Source organism: Saimiri boliviensis, chromosome 5 (assembly GCF_048565385.1).
Source record: "Saimiri boliviensis isolate mSaiBol1 chromosome 5, mSaiBol1.pri, whole genome shotgun sequence".
Taxonomy (NCBI): domain Eukaryota; kingdom Metazoa; phylum Chordata; class Mammalia; order Primates; family Cebidae; genus Saimiri; species Saimiri boliviensis.
The window spans coordinates 65,469,740-65,484,571 of record NC_133453.1 but is presented as its reverse complement, the minus strand read 5'-3'; the positions used below and the strand labels follow the sequence as shown (position 1 = coordinate 65,484,571).

The window sequence follows — 14,832 nt, the reverse complement described above, 5'->3', positions numbered from 1 at the left end:
ATTAAGGAGGTTTCCTTCCTTTATCTTTCTACCTCAAAAACACCATAGCACTGAGTAGCAAGGTTTGTATTTCACTATAAGTTGCATGACTCTTAAATGGAAAGTGCACTGATAAAACCTGAAAGGATATTTCATAGACCACCAGGTTGGTCTTATTTGAATGCTGAGATGAGAACAGTCTGTTGAATTATTTCTTCATTAGATGTATCTCTTTTAATAACTGTGGAAGATTGCATTTTTGTTCTCAATTATTCCCCACACTTCCCATAAGAGAATTTGATATTCTATACATTTCCATGTGACTTGCAGTGCCTTCCTATAGGTGCAGACTTCCCCACTCTGTTAACAGTAGGTTTAACCATGTGATTTCCTTCAGCTAATGAAATGGGAGGCATAAGCCATGTGTACCATCAGACGAAAGTTGAAGAGACATTGCATGACTTAGCTATTGCACTCTTCCCTCTATCACAGTAACGAATGTCTTTAATTCATGTTACTCCTTCAACCTGGATTCTGAAATGAATACCCATTGAACTAAGCTGCAGCTGATGTATACCAAGAGGGAGAAATAAACCTCTGTTGTCATAAACCATTGAGATTTGGGGGTGTTTCTTATTGCCGAATAAAAGCTTATTAATACAATAACCTTACAAATTAGCAAAGGAGCTATCCACTGACAGTAGTTATCAGGTAGGCAACATACATATTCCAGATGAAGTACTAGAGTCCAAATAGCTAAGATAAAAACATGCCTCACAAAGAAGCGTAATTGATATTAATCTTAATTTTCTACCTGGGACTTTGTCACCTATCTGGTTGATAACAGGTTATAGAGTATATTTCCAGCTTCTTCATGTTCATTAAAAAGACCTCCATGGTACTCCATCAAATGAAGACTGTTATTAAACTAATGTGTCTCCAAATAAAAACTAACAGGCTGAGGCTGGTGGCTCACTCCTGTAATCCCAGAACTTTGGGAGGCCAAGGCAGGCAGATCAAGAGGTCAGAAGTTCAAGACCAGCCTGACCAACATGGTGAAACTCCATTTCTACTAAAAATACACAAAATTAGCTTGGTGTGGTGGCAAGCACCTGTAATCCCAGCTACTTGGGAGGCTGAGGCAGGAGAATCCTGCTTGAACCCAGGAGGTGGAGGTTGCAGTGAGTGGAGATTACGCCATTGCACTCCAGTCTGGGCAACAGAGCGAGACTCCTCTCAAAAAAAATCAAAACAACAAAAAACCTTTTTCTGCTAACTTTTAAGGAAAATCCTCACTTTCTTTCAAAGATTCCTAATTCCAGAGGTGAGAAAACAATTTGCATTTACAACTTTGAATAGACAATTCAGTTGACCTTTAACCTTTCCAACAGTTTCAAAAGCAAAATGATACATTAGAATACAACACAAAAGCACTAGAAGCCAGACAATGTTCAATAAGTTTTAACAGCCAATGAAACTCTAGACCATAATTAGTTCCTCTCTCAGTATTTTATCCTAAGAGCCTAAGAAATGTTTACATTTTCTAGGCTTGATATCTTTTAAGGCCAAATATCGTAGACTAATTTTTTCTTTGTTTTTATTTTTTAAATTTTTTTGGAGGGAGGTATTCACATATTTGATATTTGAAAATCACTTTTTTTTTTTAATGGTGAAAAGATATACATATATTTAGAATTAGCCCACTGGACTCAGTTTAGATGATCCCAATTTTGTTGCCAACATCCAAAGCATCGTAATCAAGAGCCAGTCAAACATATGCCTTCTTCTCTCCATCAGGCCGAATCAGGGTGTTGACCTTGGCCACGTCAGTGTCACAGAGCTTCTTCACAGCCTGTTGGATCTGGTGCTTGTTGGCTTTAACATCCACAATGAACACAAGTGTGTTGTTGTCTTCTATCTTCTTCATGGCGGACTCAGTGGTCGGCGGAAACTTGATGATAACATGGTGGTCCAGTTTGTTTCTCCTGGGGCGCTCTTTCTAGGATATTTGGGCTGCCTCCGGAGTCGCAGTGTCTTGGGCCACCGGAAGGTGGGTGACGTGCGGATCTTCTTTTTTTTGTGGCTGTGGACACCTTTCAACACTGCCTTCTTGGCTTTTAAAGCCTTCACTGTGGCTTCGGCTTTAGAGGGGGCAGGAGCTTCCTTCTTTGCTTTCGGCGCCGTCTTGTGAAAAGGGGAAAATCACTTTTCTTAACTATGATAGTGGTTTCTAGACTTTGTCCTTAAGCACAAGCCATTCTTCCTACATGACGTGACCCATAACACAAAAACTTAAAGCTCCACAGAAGAGTGAGACTTTGCTGTCTTCTGATGGATGTTATCAAAGTTGAGGGCTAAAGGACACTTTGGTGGTATAGCTTGGGACAGATTCTTTTTCCTTAAGATTTTCAATATAGTCTTTCATAAATTATTTTTTTTGTTTTGTTTTGTTTTTGAGACAGAGCCTCACTCTGTCACCCAGACTAGAGTCCAGTGGCACAATCTCGGTTCACTGCAACCTCCACCTTCTGGGTTCAAGTGATTCTTCTACCTCAGCCTCCAGAGTAGCTGGGATTACAGGTGCATGCCACCATGCCTGGCTAACTTTTGTATTTTTAGTAGAGATGGGGTCTTACCGTGTTGGCCAAGCTGGTCTCCAACTCCTGACCTCAACTGATCCAACCACCTTGGCCTCCCAAAGTGTTGAGATTACAGGAGTGAGCCAATGCACCCAGCCTCATAAATTCTTTATCAAGGCTCACGCCTGTAATTCCAACACTTTGGGAGGCTGAGGTAAGCAGATCATTTGAGTCCAGGAGTTCGAGACTAGCCTGGCCGATATGGCAAAACCCCATCTCTACTAAATATGCAAAAATTCACTGGATGTGGTGATGCACACCTGTGGTCCCAATTATTCAGGAGGCTGGAGGTGGAGGTTGCAGTGAGCTGAGATCGCGCCACTGAACTCAAGCGTGGGTGACAGAGCAAGCCTCTGTCAAAAAAAAAAAAAAAAAAAAAAAAAAAGGGGCAGGGATGGTTTATAAGGCCTACAAATTTTAAACGTGTGGAGGAGTCACAAAGGGTAGTTGAAAGCCCTTTGTGACCAAGTGGTCCCCATTGACAACTAATAAGGTATGCTACTTTAGGTTAAGCATGGGGTAAGGCAGGTAGGTCAACTTGATTTTATGTAAGAGAAAGCCCTGCAGCTCTCCCAACCTGTCTCTATCTTGTGTCAGGTCAGTCAGGTTATTATTGCTGATATCCAACCACTGCAAATAGACATCCTCAGTACACAGATTGGGACAGTGACTTGTTTGTGGAGATATCTACAAATGCAACTGGTTTCCAATTACTTAATTCAAAAGGCAGCTCTATGAATTCTAGATTTCCAGAACAATCCAGTCTCTCTAGATTTCACCATCTCCCAGTTCTGGAGAAATGCTCTTCAGATAGTTGAAACTCACATTGAGTTATTTCAGGTTCTTCAAACAACTAATTTCAGCTGGAAGATGTGAGATTTGTTTCTTTGGCAGACCCTGAATTCTCATCGAATGAAACAGCTCAATATAATATGTAGGAGTGATCTGTATCAGAGTGTCGCATATATGCCATTCTCCCAGGTGCATCTGCTCCTTCAACAAACCTGGCAGCTCTGTCCAGTGCTCCCCAGAAAGTCCAAACACAAATGCACTGCTCCATTTGCCTCTGTCCTTAGGAAGTGAACTCTGCCTTGTGAGAGCATTCCTTTCTATCTTTTCCAGAAGCCACATGCTGGTGTCTATGAAGCTATTCTTGCAGTACACTGCCAGGGGGATGCCTTTCCTCCTGTACTTCGCCTTGAGGTTCTACTCCTCCTTTGTCTTTTCCAATGCACTCTTCTCAAGACTTTCTGCCTCCTTCTTCTGCCAAAACTTGTGCTCTTGACATGAGTTTTCCACAAGGCTCTGACAACAGAAATGTCAAATATGACCACTTTATGTCCCATTTGGGGAGCATGAAATTACCTGTGGGGAATGCAGATCTTTTCGGTGGGTTCTGGTCCTTGGGTGAGAAGGGATTTTTTGTAGCTAAAAGGCTGGCACCCTGGAGTTCTGGGCTGACTTCAGTCCAGCCAATACCTACATCACCAGACTGGGGGCCTCAGTTCCCTCCTCTCGTCTTTCTTTTTTAGAGACAGGGTCTTGCTCTGTCACCTACGCTTGAGTGCAGTGGCACCATCATAGTTCACTGCAGTCTCAGACTCCTGGCCTCGTGATCCTCCTGCCTTGGCTTTGCAAAGCACTGGGATTACAGGTGTTAGCCACTGCACCTGGCTGCCTCAATTTTTAAAGAAAGAATTTATTTTAAATCCTGTATCTGTATGATATCAAAACAATTAGTCAAATCAATGAAAATATTAGGCAATTCAGTAGTTTGATGCAATGTTGCCACAAAGTGAGTCTCCAACTACTGCCCTCAAGTGATCCTCCCACCTCAGCCTCCCAAAGCACTGGGATTATAGGCATGAACCACTGTGCCTGGCTCTTTTTGTTTTCTTTAGGAAAAAAAAATAATAATGGCTTCGTTTCATACCTACCAAATTGGAAAATTGGCTTGGCCTCTAGGCCAGACAGGTGTTATAATACTTCTACTGAGTTTAGCATACCATTCAGCCACAGATAGAGCTCCTGGGCATTGCTGACCCCCTTTAGTATCCCCTCCAAACAAACCAATGCTTTGTCCTATTGTCACACATTTTACTTCTACATATGCTGTAAACTCCATACTCTATTAATTATTTTTTATTTAAACAATCTATCTTTTTTACTTGGCGTGGGTTTTTTTTTTTTTGCTTTTATTATTATTTTAAATGGATACATAGTAATTGTACATGTTTTTGAGGTACAGTGTGATATTTAGATACATATAAATGTATTTAATTACACATAAAATGTGTAATGACCAAGTCTGGGTAATAAACATATCCATCACCTCAAACACGTATCGTTTCATTGTTTTGGGAACGTTCAAAATATGCTCTTCTAGCTATTTGAAAATATACAATAAATTGTTGTTAATTATAGCCTCCCTGTAGTGTTATAGAACACTAGGAATTATTCCTTCTACCTAGTTGTACTTTTATTTCTGTCAACTTCTGCCTATCTTCCCCTCCCCACCAACCCTTCTCTTCCTCTAGTAACCACTCTCCTACTTTTTAACCTCTAAAAGATCAACTTTGTAGCTTCCACATATAAAGAAGAACACGGTATTTATCTTTCCGTGTCTGGATTATTTCACTTACCCTAACATCCTCCAAGTTTATTCAGGTTGCTGTGAATGACAGAATTTTTAAATTTGTTATGGCAGTATTCTATTGTGCTATATACCATGCTTTCTTTTTTAAATTTAAATAAATTTATTTGTGAAAGAAAAACATCTGGACATAAGTCTTATCCACAATGTCATAACTCATTCTTGGGAGTATTCTTACGCAGTTTGCAAGAGAAATACCATGTTGAGTATCAGCTGAACATTTATCAAAATTCATAAAGCCATCAAACCTGAGTATTACATAATATGTAATGACATTGATACAGTAATAAAAATACATATCAAATACTATTTTGTATGTTACAAACTACAAAATAAACACTTTAGGCGCTTTATTTTGAGATGGAGTTTTACTCTTTTTGCCAAGGCTAGAGTGCAGTGGTGCAACCTCCACCTCCTAGGTTCAAGCAGTTCTCCTGCCTTAGCCTCTCTAGTAGCCAGGATTACAGGCAGCACCATGCCCAGCTAATTTTCTATCTTTAGTAGAGACAGGGTTTCTCCATGTTGGTAAGATTGGTCTCAAACTCCTTATCTCAGGTGATTCGCATGCCTCAGCCTCCTAAAGTGCTGGGATTACAAGCATGACCCACCACGCCGAGCCATGACCCCATTTTAAAAAATGAAAAAATATTTCTGTTACAGCCTTATTTCAAGCATTTCCAGTTAGATACATCTTTATATATTTTTACTAACAATAGATAGCAAAACAATGTCTTTGTATCTGTAGGTAAAATATATTACTTGCTTAATGTTTGCACTCTGAAGTATACTTTGACACATACCAATTCAGAAAAGAGAATGAAACTGTGCTATGACAAAATCCTGGCTGATGATAAAGACTTGGATAATTTTCATATTAAGTTAAAAAAGTTTACATTACTGAAGAAAGAATCAAGGACATACAAAGAAGCAACATCATTCTTTCTCAACAAAGCAGTCTAATTCCAGGGGATGGGTTTTCCATTTTGAATTCAAAGTGCATGGTCCCAAAGTTGAATTCTTTCAAATCCAGGAGCTTCCTGCCACTGTGAGGCAACAGCAATGATGAAGCAAGTTGGGAGGAAAGGGTTAACTGAACTACAGAGATGGTCACTGTTAAAACAAGTTCCTAGAAGTCCTCTGGCTCACCCAGAGGTGAAGAGCAGCCAAAACTATCAACACAAAAGGAAAATGCACTCACTGAACTGCAGGCATAGAGCTTCTAGGAGGGTTAACAGTTCTTGACATAGGTCCCTGGTTGTAGTTTACAATATCTGCCTTCAGTACTCTCTGTGACTGTTCTACTTCTGCTGTGTTTTGATCCCAAGGATTTCAGCAGCAACTTTCTGAAAGCACAAGAAGACCTGGAGCTGGAGATGATTACAAGTCTTAAAGTAATTTCGTACGAACAAACCATTTCAAAGTACCAAAAGTCTCCTGTCTTGGCTGAGACAACGTGGATACTTAAACCATTTTCCTGGCAAAACCGTAAGTGTTTTTCAGGTTTTACTGGTCGCATATGCTCCAAATCAATTTTATTGCTTACCAAGGCAACCAGTGGCTGAGTTTCTGACTCCTTGCGCACTTTCTTCACCATGGTATAACAATCTTCTAAATTCTCAAAGCTTTGATAATTGTAATATCAAATACCAAGAGGATTCCCTGTGCTCCATAGATATATTTTTCCAACATTTGGCCTCCTATTGTCTGCCCTCCTATATCCCAAATTTCAAGGGTAACAATCAAGTTTCCTGGCAGTGTTATCCTTCTCAAAAAGAAATTCAGTCCTGTAGTTTGTTTGTACTGTTTCCCAGTAGCTAAGGAGGTCTTCCCAGAGGCGCCGTCCCCTGCATGATGATTTTCAGTTGACTCCTGGCTCTCCTCCTCAGAGTCCAACATGGTGTCCCAAGAACCAGGTCCGCCCCAGGAGGTGGAGGGGGGAAGGGAAGAAGGAAGGCTTTGTGGGCAGAGGAGAAGAGGAAGGGAGGTAATGGTGGCAGGACCCCCACCCACCCCGGTATGTCCGCACCAGCTGGAGGGATCCGAGGAGAATCACTCGCCAGGCCCCATCTTGCCAACCGCCCCTCCCTCTGCCACCATGCTTTCTTTTCCATTCATCTGTTGATGGATATCTAGGTAGATTCCATGTCTTAACTGTTGTAAATAGTGCCGCAATAAACGTGAGAGTGCGGATATCTCTCTGACATACCGATTTCCTTTCCTTTGGATATATACCTAGCAGTGGGATTGCTGGACCATCCGGTAGTTTTATTTTTAGGGTGGTTTTGTTTTGTTTTGTTTTGTCTTGAGACGAAGTCTCGCTCTTGTGGCCCGGGCTAGACTACAATGGCACGATCTTGGCTTGCTGCAACCTCCGCGAGTTCAAGAGATTCTCCTGCTTCAACCTCCTGAGTAGCTGGAATCCCAGGCACATGCCCCTAAACTTGGCTAATTTTTATATTTTGAGTAGAGATGGGGTTTCCCTATGTTGGCCAGGCTGGTCTGGAACTCCTGACCTCAAGTGATCCAACTGCCTTGGCCTCCCAAAGTGCTAGGATTACAGGCATGAGCCACTGTGCCTGGCCTATTTTAGTGTTTTGAGGAACCTCTATGCTGTTTTCCATAATGACTGCTAATTTATATGGCCACCAAGAGGGCATAAGAGTTCTGCTTCTCCACCTCCTTACTAGCATTTGTGGGGTATTTTTTTAATTTTTGTTTCTTGTTTTTAATAATAGCCTTTCCAACTGGGGTCAGAGAACTCATTGTGGTTTTGATTTACCTTTCTCTGATGATTAGTGGTGTTAAACATTTTTTCATATACCTGTGGGCCATATGTATATCTTCCTGTATGAGAGGAGATATCAACTCGACTCATTTTCCCATTTAAAATTTTTTTTTTCTTGTCCATTCTTTTCTTTCTTTCCTTTTTTTTTTTTTTTTTTGCTGTTGAGCTGTTCAAGTTCCTTATGTATTCTTGATATTAATCCCTAGTTGGACAAATAGCTTGCAAATAGTTTCTGCCATTCTGTAAATCAACTCTTCACTCCGTTGATAATTTTCTTTGCTGTGCAGAAGTTTTTTAGTTTGATGGAATTCCACTTGTCTGTTTTTGCCTTTACTGCCTGTTTATGAGGTCTTTTCCATAAAAATCTTTGACCAGAGCAATGTCCTGAAGCATTTCTCCTGTCTTCATAGTTTTGGGTCTTTTTTTTTTAAAAAAAAAAAAAAACAGAGTCTCACTCTGTAACCCAGGCTGGAGTGCAGTGACACACTCTCGGCTCACTGCAACTTCCACCTCCTGAGTTCAAGCGATTCTCCTGCCTCAGCGTCCCAAGTTGCTGGATCTACAGGCATGTGCCACAATGCCTGGCTTTTTTTTTTTTTAATTTTTAGTAGAGACATGGGTTTCACATATTAGCCAGGATGGTCTCAATCTCCTGACTTTGAGATTCACCCACCTCAATCTCCCAAAGTGCTGGGATTATATGCATGAGCCACCATGCCCCACCAGTTTTGGGTCTTATATTTAAATATTTAATCCATTTTGAGTTTTTTCTTCGTGTGTGTGTGTGTGTGTGTGTGTGTGTGTGTGTGTGTGTGTGTATGTGGTGTATATGTGTATATATATATATATATATATATATGTATATATATATATATATTTTGCATTTTAGGTTTTGGGGTACATGCGAAGAACAAGATTGTTGCATAGGTACATACATGGCAATGTGGTTTGTTGCCTTCCTCCCCATCACCTATATCTGGTATTTTTCCCCATGTTCTCCCTCCCCAACACCCCAACACCCCACCGTCCCTCCCCTAGTTCCCCACAACAGACCTTAGTATGTGATGTTCCCCTCCCTGTGTCCATGTGTTTTCATTGTTCAACACCTACCTTTGAGTGAGAACATGCGATGTTTGATTTTCTGTTCTTGTGTCAGTTTGCTGAGAATGATGGTTTCCAGGTTCATCCATGTCCCTACAAAGGACATGAACTCATCGTTTTTTATGGCTACATAGTATTCCATGGTGTGTATGTGCCACAGTTTCTCTGTCCACTCTGTCATCAAGGGGCATTTGGGTTGGTTCCAAGTCTTTGCTATTATAAACAGTGCTGCAGTGAACATTTGTGTGCACGTGTCCTTATAACAGAACGATTTATAATCCTTTGGATATATACCCAGTAATGGGATTGCTGGGTCAAATGGAATTTCTATTTCTAGGTCCTTGAAGAATCGCCACACTGTCTTCCACAATGGTTGAACTAGTTTACACGTATCCCACCACCAGTGTAAAAGTGTTCCTATTTCTCCACATCCTCTCCAGGTCTGTTGTCTCCAGATTTTTTAATGATCCCGATTCTAACTGGCATGAGGTGGTATCTCAATGTGGTTTTGATTTGCATTTCTCTAATAATCAGTGATGATGAACATTTTTTCATAAGTTTGTTGCCCTCATATATGTCTTCTTTGCTCACTTTTAGATGGGTTTGTTTGTTATTTTCTTGTAAATCTGTTTTAGTTCTTTGTAGATTCTAGATATTAGCCCTTTGTCAGTTGGGTAGATTGCAAAATTTTTTCCCCATTCTGTTGGTTACCAGTTCACTCTAATGATCATTTCTTTGCTATACACAAGCTCTGGAGTTTAATTAGATCCCATTTGTCTATTTTGGCTTTTGTTGCTAATGCTTTTGGTGTTTTAGTCATGAAGTCTCTGCTATGCCTATGTCCTCAATGATTTTGCCTAGGTTTTCTTCTAGGGTTTTTATGGTGATAGGTCTTATGTTTAAGTCTAATCCATCTGGAGTTAATTATAGTGTAAGGTGTCAGGAAGGGGTCCAGTTTCTGCTTTCTGCACATGGCTAGCCAGTTTTCCCAACACCATTTATTAAACAGGGACTCCTTTCTCCATTGCTTGTTTTTGTCAGGTTTATCAAAGATCAGATGGTTGTAGATGTGTAGCATTGCTTCCAAGGCCTCTGTTCTGTTCCATTGGTCTATATATCTGTTTTGGTACCACTAACATGCTGTTTTGATTACTGTAGCCTTGTAGTATAGTTTGAAGTCAGATAGTGTGATGCCTCCAGCTTTGTTCTTTTTGCTTAGAATCGACTTGGCTATGCAGGCTCTCTTTTGGTTCCATATGAAGTTTAAGGTGGTTTTTTCTAGTTCTGTGAAGAAGGTCATTGGTAGCTTGATGGGGATAGTGTTGAATCTACAAATTACTTTGGGCAGTATGGCCATTTTCATGATATTGATTCTTCCTAACCATGAGCATGAAATGTTTCTCCATCTGTTTGTGTCCTCTCTTATTTCATTGAGCAGTGGTTTGTAGTTCTCCTTGAAGAGGTCCTTTACATTCTTTCTTAGTTGTATTCCTAGGTATTTTATTCTCTTTGTAGCAATTGCGAATGGCAGTTCATTCTTGATTTGGCTCTCTTTAAATCTGTTATTGTTGTATAGGAATGCTTGTGATTTTTGCACTTTGATTTTGTATCCTGAGATTTTGCTGAAATTGCTTATCAGTTTCAGGAGATTTTGGGCTGAGATGATGGGATCTTCTAAATATACAATCATGTCGTCTGCAAATAGAGATGATTTGACTTCCTCCTTTCCTAATTGAATACTGTTTATTTCTTTTTCTTGCCTGATTGCTCTGGCTAGAACTTCCAATACTATATTACTGAGTAGGAGTGGTGAGAGAGGGCATCCTTGTCTAGTGCCAGATTTCAAAGGGAATGCTTCCAGTTTTTGCCCATTCAGTATGATATTGGCTGTGAGTTTGTCATAAATAGCTTTTATTATTTTGAGATACATTCCATCAATACCTAGTTTATTGATAGTTTTTAGCATAAAGTGCTGTTGAATTTTGTCAGAGGCCTTATCTGCATCAATTGAGATAATCATGTGGTTTATGTCTTTGGTTCTGTTTATGTGGTGAATTACGTTTATAGACTTGTGTATGTTGAACCAGCCTTGCACCCCCGGGATGAAGCCTACTTCATCATGGTGGATAAACTTTTTGATGTGCTGTTGCAGTTGGTTTGCCAGTATTTTATTGAAGATTTTTGCATCTATGTTCATCATGGATATTGGCCTGAAGTTTTCTTTTCTTGTTGCCAGGTTTTGGTATCAAGATGATGTTAATCTCATAAAACGATTTGGGAAGGATTCCCTCTTTTTGGATTGTTTCGAATAGTTTCAGAAGGAGTGGTACCAGCTCCTCTTTTTATGTCTGGTAGAATTCAGCTGTGAACCCATCTGGACCTGGGCTTTTTTTGGTTGGTAGGCTATTAATTGCTGCCTCAACTGCAGCCCTTGTTATTGCTCTATTCAGGGTTTTGACCTCTTCCATGTTTAGGCTTGGGAGGATGCATGTGTCCAGGAATTTATCCATTTCTTCCAGGTTTACTGGTTTATATGCATAGAGTTGTTTGTAGTAATCTCTGATGGCTTTTTTGTATTTCTGTGGAATCTGTGATGATATCCCCTTTATCATTTTTTATTGCATCTATTTGATTATTCTCTCTTTTCTTTTTTATTAATCTGGCTAGTGGTCTATTTTGTTGATCTTTTCAAAAAACAGCTCCTGGATTTATTGATTTTTGAAGGGTTTTTTTGTGTCTCTGTCTCCTTCAATTCTGCTCTGATCTTAGTTATTTCTTGTCTTCTGCAAGGTTTTGAGTTTGTTTGATCTTGTGCCTCTAGCTCTTTCAATTTTGATGATAGGGTGTCGATTTTATATCTTTCCTTGCTTCTCATGTGGGCATTTATTGCTATATATTTTCCTCTAGACACTGCTTTAAATGTGCCCCAGAGATTCTGGTATGTTGTATCTTCGTTCTCATTGGTTTCAAAGAACATCTTTATTTCTGCCTTCATGTCATTGTTTATCCAGTCAACATTCAAGAGCCAGTTGTTCAGTTTCCATTAAGCTGTGCAGTTCTGAGTTAGTTTCTGAATTCTGAATTCTAACTTGATTGCACTGTCGTCTGAGAGACTGTTACGATTTCCGTTCTTTTGCATGTGCTGAGGAGTGATTTACTTCCAATTGTGTGGTCAGTTTTAGAGTAGGTATGATGTGGTGCTGAGAAGAATGTATATTCTGTGAATTTGGGGTGGAGAGTTCTGTAAATGTCTATTAGGTTTGCTTGGTCCATGTCTGAGTTCAAGTCCTGGATATCTTTGTTAATTTTCTGTCTCATTGATCTGTGTAATATTGACAGTGGGGTGTTAAACTGTCCCACTATTATTGTGTGGGAGTCTAAGTCTCTTTGTAAGTCATTAAGAACTTGCTTTATGTATCTGGGTGCTCCTGTATTGGGTGCATATATATTTAGGATCATTAGCTCTTCATGTTGCGTTGATCCTTTTACCATTATGTAATGTCCTTCCTTGTCTCTTTTGATCTTTGTTGGTTTGAAGTCTATTTTATCAGAGACTAGGATTGCAACTCCTGCTTTTTTTTGCTCTCCATTTGCTTGGTAGACCTTCCTCCATTCCTTTATTTTGAGCCTATGTGTATCCTTGCCTGTGAGATGGGTTTCCTGGATACAGCACACCGATGGGTTTTGACTTTTTATCCAATTTGCCAGTCTGGGTCTTTTGATTGGGGCATTTAGCCTGTTTACATTTAGGGTTAATATTGTTATGCTAGTTGATGAAGTTTCTTCATTGTGTCGATACTATTTACCATTTTGGTGTGTTTTTCGAGTGGCTGGTACTGGTTGTTCCTTTCTATGTTTAGTGCTTCTTTTAGGAGCTCTTGTGAAGCAGGCCTGGTCGTGATGAAATCTCTGAGTAATTGCTTGTTTGAAAAGGATTTTATTTCTCCTTCGCTTATGAAACTCAGTTTGGCTGGATATGAAATTCTAGGTTGAAAGTTCTTTTCTTTTTTTTTTTTTTTTGAGACAGAGTTTTGCTCTTGTTACCCAGGCTGGAGTGCAATGGCGCGATCTCGGCTCACCGCAACCTCCGCCTCCTGGGTTCAGGCAATTCTCCTGCCTCAGCCTCCTGAGTAGCTGGGATTACAGGCACGCGCCACCATGCCCAGCTAATTTTTTGTATTTTTAGTAGAGACGGGGTTTCACCATGTTGACCAGGATGGTCTCGATCTCTTGACCTCGTGATTCACCCACCTCGGCCTCCCAAAGTGCTGGGATTACAGGCTTGAGCCACCACGCCCGGCCGAAAGTTCTTTTCTTTAAGGATGTTGAATATTGGTCCCCACTCTCTTCTGGCTTGCAGGGTTTCTGTTGAGAGCTCTACTGTGAGTCTGATGGGCTTCCTTTTGTGGGTAACCCAATCTTTCTCTCTGGCTGCCCTTAGCATTTTCTCCTTTATTTCAACCCTGGTGAATCTGACAATTATGTGCCTTGGGGTTGCTCTTCTTGAGGAATATCTTTGTGGTGTTCTCTGTATTTCCTGGACTTGAATATTGGCCTGCCTTGCTAGGTTGGGGAAGTTTTCCTGGATAATATCTCGAAGAGTGTTTTCCAGCTTGGATTCATTCTCTCCATCACATTCAGGTACACCTATCAATTGCAGATGAGGTCTTTTCACATAATCCCATATTTCTTGGAGGCTTTGTTTGTTTCTTTTTACTCTTTTTTCTCTATTCTTTCCTTCTCCTTTTATTCCATTGAGTTGGTCTTCACCCTCTGATATCCTTTCTTCCGCTTGGTCAATTCGGCTTTTGAAACTTGGGTATGCTTTGCGAAGTTCTTGTGTTGTGTTTTTCATCAATTCATTTATATTCTTCTCTATGCTGTTTATTCTCATTAGCATTTCATCAAACCTTTTTTCAAGGTTCTTAGTTTCTATGCATTGGGTTAGAACATGTTCTTTTAGCTCAGAGAAGTTTATTTTTACCCACCTTCTGAAGCCTGTTTCTGTCAGTTCATCAGACTTGTTCTCCATCCAGCCTTGTTCCCTTGCTGATGAGGAGTTGTGATCCCTTGGAGGAGGAGAAGCATTCTGGTTTTGGGTGTTTTCATCCTTTTTGCATTGGTTTCTTCCCATCTTTGTGGATTTATTTACCTGTTGTCTTTGTAGTTGGTGACTTTCAGATGGGGTCTGAGTGGATGTCCTGTTTGTTGATGATGAACTTATTTTCTTCTGTTTCTTAGTTTTCCTTTTAATAGTCAGACCCCTCTCCTGTAGGACTGCTGGAGGTCCACTCCAGACCCTTCTTGCCTGGGGATCACCTGCAGTGGCTGCAGAACAGTAAGGGTTGTTGCCAGTTTCTTCTTCTGCTGTCTTTGTCCCAGCAGGATACCCACCAGATGTCAGTCTGTGCTCTCCTTTATGAGGTGACTCTTTGGATATACAGGGGTCAGGGAGCTGCTTGAGGAGACAGTCTGTTCTTTATAGGAGCTCAGATGCTGAGTTGTGAGCTCCATTGTTCCGTTGAGAGTTGCTGGGCAGGTACATTTAAGTCTGCTGCAGCAGATCTCATAACCGCCTTTGTTTCCCCAGGTGCTCTGTCCCAGGGAGGTAGGGCTTTATTTGTAAGTTTCTGTCATGCTGCTGCCTTTTTTCAGGGATGCCCTGCACAGCGAGG

At 40.5% G+C, this 14,832-nt stretch overlaps 1 protein-coding gene and 3 pseudogenes across 2 annotated transcripts in view; 1 reads left to right on the top strand and 3 right to left on the bottom strand.

Moving 5' to 3' along the window:
* Positions 1–1,693: 1,693 nt before the first annotated feature.
* LOC141584691 (large ribosomal subunit protein uL23 pseudogene) lies at positions 1,694–2,260 on the bottom strand (annotated as a pseudogene).
* A 60-nt stretch (positions 2,261–2,320) lies between these two features.
* On the bottom strand, positions 2,321–3,964 carry LOC101035729 (leucine-rich repeat-containing protein 2 pseudogene; annotated as a pseudogene).
* A 2,501-nt stretch (positions 3,965–6,465) lies between these two features.
* LOC101039206 (ras-related protein Rab-28-like) lies at positions 6,466–7,175 on the bottom strand (annotated as a pseudogene).
* The window catches only part of SP9 (Sp9 transcription factor), a 46,866-nt gene continuing 38,703 nt past the window's right edge, over positions 6,670–14,832 (top strand). Inside the window, exon 1 of one of the 2 annotated variants that reach the window (XM_074399453.1) lies at positions 6,670–6,756. The gene's annotated coding sequence lies outside the window, so the exon portion shown is untranslated. The remainder of the gene's footprint in view (positions 6,757–14,832) is intronic. The other variant, XM_074399456.1, reaches the window with a different exon arrangement.